Here is a 9,994-nt window from a genome sequence, read left to right as displayed (position 1 = left end):
TTCCTTCCTTCCTTCCTTCCTTCCTTCCTTCCTTCCTTCCTTCCTTCGTTCTTATATCATTATATAGGCCATTTTTGGTGACGAAGTTAGCTATAAGACTGAGTCCATGGCATCATGTCTTTTGTGTTCCTAACAAAGAGCTCAGTGCAAGTTGCAATGATTAAGGAAGGTGTCACAGAGGTTAGTAGAACTGAACTCAGCAAGATTCATATAGGCATACAGGAAGAGAGTTCATGTATGGAGCACATCATTAACAAAGGTGCAGAGGTAGGGAATCAGGGAGATGTGTTGGAGGGAAGGAACATAGGATAATAGATTTAGAATTGGAGGGGATCTTAGAGGCCTTCCCTCTAAGGTCCCTTCCCTCCCCTCATTTTGAAGGTGAAGAAACTGAGACCCATAGAAATTAAGTGACTTTCCCAAGGTCATACTAATGTCTGAGGCAGAATTTGAACCCAGGACCTCCTTAGTTCAAATCAAGTAGGCCCCCTATGCCATGCTACCTCTCTGACAAGGAGACCAGCCAACCTCATGATCACAGAACAGTTTCTTGCTTAGAAGTGATCTCAGTGGCTACGTGGTTCAACCCTTACCTGAAAAAAGAACCCTTTTTATGAACAAGTGTTCATCCATCATTTGGTCTCTGTAAGAAGACCTCTTGTGTGTGTGTGTGTGTGTGTGTGTGTGTGTGTGTGTGTGTGTGAATGGCATTACCTTCCCTGATGCTTTCTTTTCTCATCTTCTTGGCCCAGAACCTCTCTTGCTGAGAAATGAGCTGTCCTCTTCTAGCAGAAGCCATTTCATCAGGCATGGCTGGCTGTACCTTAGAGCCAGAAGAATGAAAAAAATAGGAATGCTCTTGCAATGAGACTTCCCATCCAGGTTGAAGAGATAAAGTGATGTCAAGATGAGGGGACCCACCCCTGCTCATGTCAAACTCCCTTCCCTGCCACCATAGCGAGTTGGTTGACAGCACAAAGCATTGAGCACCTAACATAGTGCCCAGCACATTGTAGACACTTAAAGAGAGTGCTTATTTTCTTTTAATATTCATCTTGAGCATCATCTTTTGCATGAAGCCTTTTCTGATCTCCCCAGCTGCTAACAACTGCCCGCTAAAACGATCTTGTACTTAACAATTTTATCTTTTTAAATTTTATATTCATGCTATTTATATATCTATGTAATGGAAATAGAAATTTTTTCTTTGTACTTCTTTTTCTAGCATCCATCACAGTGTCTGGCATAGAGTGGGGGCTTAATAAATGCTTGTTGATTTGCTGATTATTGATTGATGCCTCCCCTCTCCCATGCTGGGTTTACATGCCCACTATTCTGGGAAGGAGCCAAATGCCAAGGATGCAATAATGGAAATGTGTAGGATCGCTTTTGAGGGAAATTCCCTCTCCAAAGCCGCTGACATCGCTCTGCAGAGACCATTTTTCTTCTTGAACATCAAAGGAACAAACTAAACATTTAAAATCTGCAAGCTGGACAGTCTTTACTTTGGCGCCCAGGGCAAGTTCTCTCATCTTGACATATGAATGAGATCAGTTGGCTACAAGGCAGTATGGAGGAATGTGGAGAGATTCAGGAAGGGAGGGAGGAATGAACAGTGCCTCCACTGTCGGAGAAGGCCAGAGAGAGCCTTCACATTTCCCCAAAAAGTGATGCTCAGCCAGAGAGGATCTGTGTAATAAGCTCAGATGCAAGAGGAAATCTGCCATAACAAAAATATTATAAGGTCCTAAATGTAGAGATGGGAAAGATAAAACACCATTGAGTTCAACCCCCTCATCTTAATATGGGAAACTGAGATCTGGGGATGTTTAGTGATTTGTTTGAGGTTACACAGAAAGTAAATATCAGAGGCAGAATTTGAATCCTGGTGCTCATGCTGGAACTTTTTACATGTAAGACTTGAAGTCAGTAACATTTCATGCCATGTACCAATATATGGTCAAAATGGTACATGATTTAGACATAAAAGGTGATATCATAAACAAATTAGAGGAGCATAGAATATTTTTCTTGTCAGACCTATGGAAAAGGGAAAATTTTTTGACCAAACAAGAGATAGAGAGCATTATGGGATATAAAATGAATAATTCTGATTACATCACATTAAAAAGGCTTTGCACAAACAAAACCAATGCAACCACGATTAGAAGCAGAAAACTGGGGGATTTTTTTTTTCACAGTTAGTTTCTCTGATAAAAGCATTACTTCTCAAATATATAGAAAACTAAATCAAATTTATAAAAATATATCATTCGCCATTTGATAAATAGTCAAAAGATATGGAGGTAATTTTCAGAAAAAGACGTTAAAGCTGTCTATAGTCTTATGAAAAAATGCTCTAAATCACTACTGATTAGAGAAATGCAAATTAAGACTTGGAGTCAGGACACTTGGACTCTATGGCTATGTTGTTAACTCATTCTATGACTTATGGCCAAACTCAATCTCTCTGGGTCTGTGTTCTCATTTACAACTTAAGGATGGTTTAGAATTGTGGGTTTTAAATCTTTTTTTAAATCAGGAAAATTTGGGTTCACAAATTATCTTTCTGACTCTTAAAGGTTGTTGACCCTGAATAAGTTACAAACTCTTGGAGTCTCTACAATTCTCCAAGATTTATCTACCATATTAAAGATAGACTTCTATCTGGTTTGGTGGAGGGGTGGAGGACACAAGAACATGTGTTCATAAGAGAGGCACAAGCTAAGTACAATGTGAAATCTCAGGAGAAATAAATAAGATGGAGTTCCTACCTTCAGGTAACTTCCAGTTCAGTAGGGAAGATTCTTCATGTACACAAATAATTAAAATACAGAATAGACCATGAGAAGGTCCTTATTGTCAGAGGAAATGAGATTTATTTTGTCCATTTGACATTAACCCCCCCCCCCCAACTATATTTAGGATATTCAGCCTGACATGTCTGAGAGATGATGTAGGTCAGTTTTCTTACTTGATTGATTGATGATGTGTTTTTCTCCTTTATCATCATCATCATCATCATCACTAGCATTTATACAGTGCTTTAAGATCTACAAAATGCTTTACATATATTATTTAGTCTTCACAGTCACCCTGTGAAGTAGGTGTTATCATCTCAGTTTTTGCAGAAGATGAAACTGAGGCTCAGAGTGCTTAAGTAATTTGTCTAGGGTCATAAGGCTATTAAATGTCTGAAGTGAGAGTTGAACCTACATCATCCTGGCTGAGAATTCAGTGCTCTATCCATCAGATCACCCTGCCTCCCTGGTTCTCTAAGAACGTAAACAATGCATCATTATGACAGATCATTCAGTTTTTTTTTTTGTTGGTTGGTTAATTGTACACATTGTTTTCTTGGTTCTTCTTAATTTATTTTGCATCAGTTCATGTAAATTTGTCATGCATCTCTGAATTCCTCATATGCAAAATTTCTTATAGTAATGTTTTATGACATTTAAGTACCATAATGGATGTTTTCATTTTTTTTTACTATTTGTTGTTGTTCAGTTGTTTGTCAGTCTTGTTCAACTCCTGGTGACCCCATTTGGGGTTTTCTTGGCAAAGATACTGGAGTTGTTTGCCATTTCCTTCTCCAGCTCATTTTTCAGATGCATAAAACTTGCCAGAGTTGCACAGCTAATCCGTGTCTAAGGGCAGATTTGAGCTCAGGTAGATGAGTCTTCCTGACTCCAGGTCTAACACTCTATTCACTGTGCCACCTAGGTGCCCATGTTTTTGGTCTTTAGACATGAACATTTCTATAAGCAAAAAACAGATAGAGGATAGTATATGTAACTGCTAATTTCTATTCCATACAACTTATTTTTTTATGAAGTAGATAAAAATTCAACATGCTAGTTTCAAAGCTGGCCTTCTTGTCTTTGTCTCTCTTTGTCCATTTTATTGCCTGTGAACCTTTCTCTCTGTTGTTTGGTCAAGAATCCCCCTACCCTCATCTATCATATCAAAAGTATCTCCTTCCCTGGCCCATTAATTGGTTTATCATGCAGCTTTTACATATCCATTTGGAGCTTGTTGAGGTAATATGATGTAAGATGTTGATGTAAACATAATTTCTGAAAGACCACTTTCCTGTCTTCCCAACAGTTTTTGTCATTATCTCAATAGTTAGGGTCTTTGGGCATATCAAACCCTATGCTACTAGATCTGCTTCTGTATGTAGCATGTCTATTTGTTCCAGTGATCAATTTCTCTATTTTTGACCAATTTTTTTTTTTTAAGCAATCGGGGTTAAGTAACTTGCTCAAGGTTACACGGCCAGTTATTATTTCTGGGTGTGGTGCTGAGTATCTGAGCCCGGATTTGATCCCAGGTCATCCCGACTCTGGAGCCGTTGCTCTTACTCGCTGAGCCACCTGGCCGCCCCTAAGCAATTGGGGTTAAGTAACTTGCTCAAGGTTACACAGCCAGGTGTTTCTGGGTGGGTGCTAAGTGTCTGAGCCCGGGATTTGATCTCCAGGTCTTCTCAACACTGGAGCCGGTGCTCTTACTCGCTGTGCTACCTGGCCAACCCTTTGACCAATTTTTTTTTTTAATAATTATTGCATTGTATTATAGTGTGAGATATGGTACTGCTAAGTCCCCTTCCTACTTAATTTTTTTCTTCTTTTGCCATTACTGATCTTTTTTTCTGCTGAATGAATTTTATCATTATTCTTCTAGATCTATAAAGTGACTCTTTTGTATTTTTTTGTATAGAACCAAATATGTAAATTTATTAAGATAGTATTGTCATTTCGATGTATAGTGACACAACTCAATTATGAATAATTAATGCTTCATAATTATTAAAATATGTTTCTTAAAAATTTCTGTAAATAATATTTTGTTGTAGTATCCATATAATTCTTGGGTATGTATTGATAGATGGACTCCTTTATATGTTTCACAGTTATTTTAAATGGAATTTATCTTTGTATTTCTTCCTTTTGTGTTCTAATTTAATATATAATAAGGCTTATGATTTATGTAAGTTTAATTTATATCCCATTACTTTGTTGAAGCTATTGTTTCAATAATTTTTTAGTTGACTCTTTAGCATTCTGTATTTAGATCATTACATCATCTACAAAAATAATAATTTTATTTCTTCTTCGTTTGTGGTTATTCCCTCAACTTAATTTTCTTATTGTGTTTCTATAGCTAGCATTTCCAAAATAATTTCCAAATAATCGTGGTGATAATGGATATCCTTGTTTTATCCCTGATTTATTGGAAAGACTTCTAGTGTTTTTCTATTACATATAGTGCTGGTTCTTGATTTTAGATATTATTTATCAAATTAAGGAAAGGTCCATTGATTCCTATGCTTTTTAGGATTTTAAACAGAAGTATGTCCAATTTTTGTCAAAAATATTTTCCTCATTTATTGCTATAATTGTATCCTTTAATTTTTTTGTTATTAATATGGTCTGTTATGTTTATAATTTTTGTAAAATTGAACCAGCCCTGCATTCTTCATATAAATTCATACTGAACATAGTATATAATATTTTAAATATGTTTTATGGCCTCTTTGCTAATATTTTATTTAATATTTTGCCTCAATATTCATTAATCAGGCAGGTGATGTGGGCTTGAACTACAGTGGTAGTTGTGTGAGTAGAAAGGAGATATTTATGAGAGATGCTGTGGTTAGAAATGGCAAGACTGATGATGTATTGGATATATGAGGTGAGTTGTAGTGATTCTAGGATTACACCAAGTTTTTGAGTGTGGGTGGCTGGGAGGATAGCAGGGCTCTTGAGAGTAATAAGAAAATTGGGAAGGAGGTTTGGAAGGAAAGATAGTAAATTCTCTTTTCAACATATTGACTTTGAGATGCCTATAACTCATCTAGTTAGAGAGATCCAAAGGAACTTGGCAATGTAGGACTGGAGCTTAGGCAAGAGATTAGGGCTGGATATATAGATCTGAGAATCATTTGCAAAAATATAATTGAACCTATGAGTGCTAATGAAATCATCAAGTGAGACAGACTAAAGGGAAAAGAATGCTTAGGACAGAGCCTTGAGGGGCTCCCACAGTTTGTGGGCACAATCTGGGTGAAGATACAGCAAAATAGATTTAATGGTCAGACATGCAGGAGAAGGCGCAGGTGAGAACAGTGTCATAAAACCTGGAGGAGATCCAGGAAGAGCTGCCAGTAAGCAGTGTCAAAAGCTACAGATAGGTCAAGAAAGATGAGAATTGAGAAAAGGCATTAGATTGGACAATTAAGAGACAATTGGAAACTTTGGAGAGAACAGTGTCAGTTGATTGATCAGGGTAGAAGCCAGATTGTAGAGGGTTTAGACGAGAGTGAGAGGAGGTAGAGACACCTTTTGTAGATGACTTTCTCAAGGAGTTTATCCAAGAAGTGTGGGGAGAGGTATAGGACAATAACCAGTAGGGATGGTAGGATCAAGTGAGGGATTTTTAAGAATCAAAGAGACATGGATACATTTGTAGGCAGCAGGGAAGGAGAACTGTGGGGTTTTGAGACTCCTGGAGCTTCCACATCCATTGACTTTGAACTTCCTCATTTTCCTCTTGCTACTTTCTTCCTCCCATTTTTACCTCTACATGTTTACAAGGAATGTTCCAGGCTACCCTGGAACTAAATTTTAGCAGGCTTCTGGCTTCTTTACCTGTATCTCTGAGAGATTTCCTTGCAGAATCCTTTTCCTACTGCCTGAAGGAATGTAGAGAACTTTTTGTGTAGTTCTGGCTTAGAGGAAGGTGCTTTTTATCATTTCTCCTTGGATTTTCATCTTTGCTGGAATGCCCTTAGGAGATAGTCTTCTCTCTGACCTTTCATAGCACCATCTTTTTTTTTTCTTTTTCTTTTTGGAGGGCAGTTGGGGTTAAGTGACTTGCCCAAAGTCACACAGCTAGTAAGTGTATCAAGTGTCTGAGGCCAGACTTGAACTCAGGTCCTCATGACTCCAGGGCCGGTGCTCTATTCCATAGCAACATCTTAATCAGAAATCCACCACAATTTGTTTAGACGTTCCCCAATTAATGACCCATTTGTTTGGCACTTTTTTTGTTGACACACTTGTGGTTGAATTCTTTAGGATGTTACTCATGCAGGACTTTTTGATTTTTCTGTTGTATCTTAGCTATTTCCTAGACTCTCTCCTGCAAAGGGGTGGTGGTGGTGGGGACAACTTGTGACATTTAATTAATCCAGAGGTATTCATCTATTTTCAACCAATCCCAGCCAACATTTATTAAGTGCCTACTGTGTATGAGGCACTGTGCTATGTGCTAGGGATGTAAAAAGAGGCAAAAGATAGTCCTTGCCTTCAAGGAACTTATAATTTATTGGGGAAGACTGTGCAAAACAAATATATACAAACAAATATTTTCAGCCTATACTGTTGCTCAGTGAAGTGAAATCTGTTTTTAACAGAAGTGTTTCTGTAACATTTAAACCTGTTTATCATGTACTCTGAGAGCATATATTTATCTTTTGGTCCTTTGGGGTGAGGGAGTCTTGATCTTTCTATAGCTGTTGAGATGATGGGACCTGTACTTTGTTAACATTGTATGAGGTTTTATTTGCATACTTTCTTAATTGAAACTTCACCAAAACAATAATAATGGTAATTAACTGGAGCTGTTATTTCACTGGTGTAGGGAATTATCAGCAAAGCAACTCTCTGTACTAATGCAAACCAACTACTGCTTGGCATCTTTTGGTGTTAGACAATTGTCTATGAGATGTTAAGTGACTTGTGCAAAGTCACACAACTAACATGTGTCAGGGTTGGGATTTGAGCCTGCATTGTCCTAATTCTGCAGCTGACTTTCTATCTACTATTCTATGCTGTCTCTCTTATTGTTTTAATTTCCCCCCATTCTTCTTCTTATATTCTATTTGATGGAGTTTAGATATTCAAGCCTTCCCCAACTTTCCCTTTAAATTCTAGTTGTTTTCCCTCTGTTGATAATTCCTGCTTTTCTTATATGCAGCTTGTTTGTACATAGTTGTTTGCATATCATCTCCCTCATTAGACTGAGATGCTTCAGAGTCTTTTCCCTTTCTTTGTATACCTAGTGCTTAGTATAGTGGCTGGAACATAGTAGGCATTTTTAAATGCTCATTGATGGGCTGACTAAATCGAGGGACAAGCTGGTATGCTACTATTCTTTTATATATTTAATATTCCATGGACTATTGCATAGGTAAACAAAATGACAGTCTTTTGTAATTGAGTAAAGGTGTTGGGATGTGATTCATCTTCTTTCAGTTCATAATTATTCTTAGGCAAAGGTAAGAAAAGGTCCTTTAATGTGTCCCCTGATTAAAAGGACTGAAAATCATTTATGACCAAGTATGTTGGTTCAAGTGGAAAAGGAAAGAAAGTACTGTGATCCCTTGCCTTCTGTACTGACTCTGGACCTCTTGGTAAGACTCTTCTAGGGCCTTTTATTGTAGATAAGTTTTGGTCTTATGCCTCTTCCGTGGTTTTCTCTGAGATCACTTAGTCTTTGGTAACTCCATAGAATCCATGGGAAATACACATTCTAGTTGGCCCAACCTTAATTTAACTTACAAACTTGGCAATTTCACGTTAGTAAATCAGTTTGGATCTAGGAGTAATGGGCCATATCATACCTCAAAGCAGAAGCAATGACTTATGTTGATGTCACCCACTGGCTTTTTATGGAAATTATTAATAAATCAGTAAATCTGTCTCCAGTGATGTTGTTGTGTTTATAAATATTTAATTTACCTTCAGGTGCCCACATTTTCTCTGTCTTTGCTGTTAACTCTGCTGACTTTGCTTTTCTTTCTGAAGTGTTGGCTCGATGTATTAAGTTATCAGGGGTACCTTTTGTGGTGGAAAAGGTTAACAGATTGCCTTCTCTTTTTGGAGGTGTGTGGTTTTATCTTTTCTTTCTTTCTTCTTTTTAAAAAAATCTCCTTGTGTGATGTGGCTCAGGGGTTTTGAGGACTCTAGCTGAGAGAACACAGCATCTCTTGCAACGATGAAAGATCAGTCCACCCTTGGAGAAAGACAGACTAAAACTCAGCAGTTATAGCATTGCATAAATGAAGACATGTTGGTGGCATTTTTTCCCTTCCCCAAATTAATAACATTTAGGATCTGAGATAATTTCCAGTGTTTTCTTTGGACAGAGAAACTTTTTTTTTTTGTCCTTGACATGGGCTTCTCTTCGGAAGCCAAGAACTTTGATTATTCTTGTGTAGCTTTGTAGATTTCTGTAGAAATCTTGTGTAGATTTCTGATTAAGATAGTGCTGTGAAAGGTCAGAGAGATTATTCTTGTGTAAGAAGAGGGTTTAAACAACAACTAGGACAACAACAAAAATAAAACCCCTGGAACTAGAGAATAGTGTTGAGCAGTGAAGACCAGAATCCTAATCTTGGAGGGTGGAGAATATTTGAGGGAGTTAAATATTAAATATTTAAATATGTTAAATATTTTTATCCATGATCCAATGTGAACTGATAGTTTATTCCATATTCTGTTTCTTTTTCAGGAAATTGCAGCTTATTTAATAACGTTTGAAAAACATGAAGAATGGCTAACCACCTCCCCTAAGACAAGGTAACTAACATCCCCACCCAATATTGCCTCTCTTTCAGATATGTACAGTAAATGGATTGATTTCCACTGATTGCCAATCCATCCATTGGTGGCCAATTGAAAAGCCTATGTCATGCTTGATAGCTTGTGACACTGAGGTCTCCTTAATTGACTTAATGAGTATTATATTGAATAGAATCAGATGGATTAAAAATAGAGTGCCAATGATTATACTGAGTTGAAAGTTTGAACCTGATGGGTTCCCATTTAATCATTTAATTAAACTCTTTCCCTTGGTTGGTTTGGAATTGTTTGGATGGTGGGGGAAGGGGGAACTTGGCGGCATCTCTATGGGACTCCCACCTGTCACCAAAGTGTTTTCCAATGCATGCTCTCTCTCTCTCTCTCTCTCTCTCTCTCTCTCTCTC

At 37.5% G+C, this 9,994-nt stretch overlaps 1 protein-coding gene across 4 annotated transcripts in view; it reads left to right on the top strand.

Moving 5' to 3' along the window:
• Positions 1 to 9,523: 9,523 nt before the first annotated feature.
• The window catches only part of CAMTA1 (calmodulin binding transcription activator 1), an 894,751-nt gene continuing 894,280 nt past the window's right edge, over positions 9,524 to 9,994 (top strand). For all 4 annotated transcript variants that reach the window (XM_069079391.1, XM_069079392.1, XM_069079389.1 and 1 more), the window contains exon 1: positions 9,524 to 9,587. The gene's annotated coding sequence lies outside the window, so the exon portion shown is untranslated. The remainder of the gene's footprint in view (positions 9,588 to 9,994) is intronic.

This window comes from Petaurus breviceps, unplaced genomic scaffold (assembly GCF_028583685.1).
Source record: "Petaurus breviceps papuanus isolate PSGF00001 unplaced genomic scaffold, PetGlider_PUasm1.0 91041, whole genome shotgun sequence".
Lineage (NCBI taxonomy): Eukaryota > Metazoa > Chordata > Mammalia > Diprotodontia > Petauridae > Petaurus > Petaurus breviceps.
The sequence above is the reverse complement of the archived record's forward strand: the minus strand, read 5'-3'. Positions and strand labels throughout refer to the sequence as shown.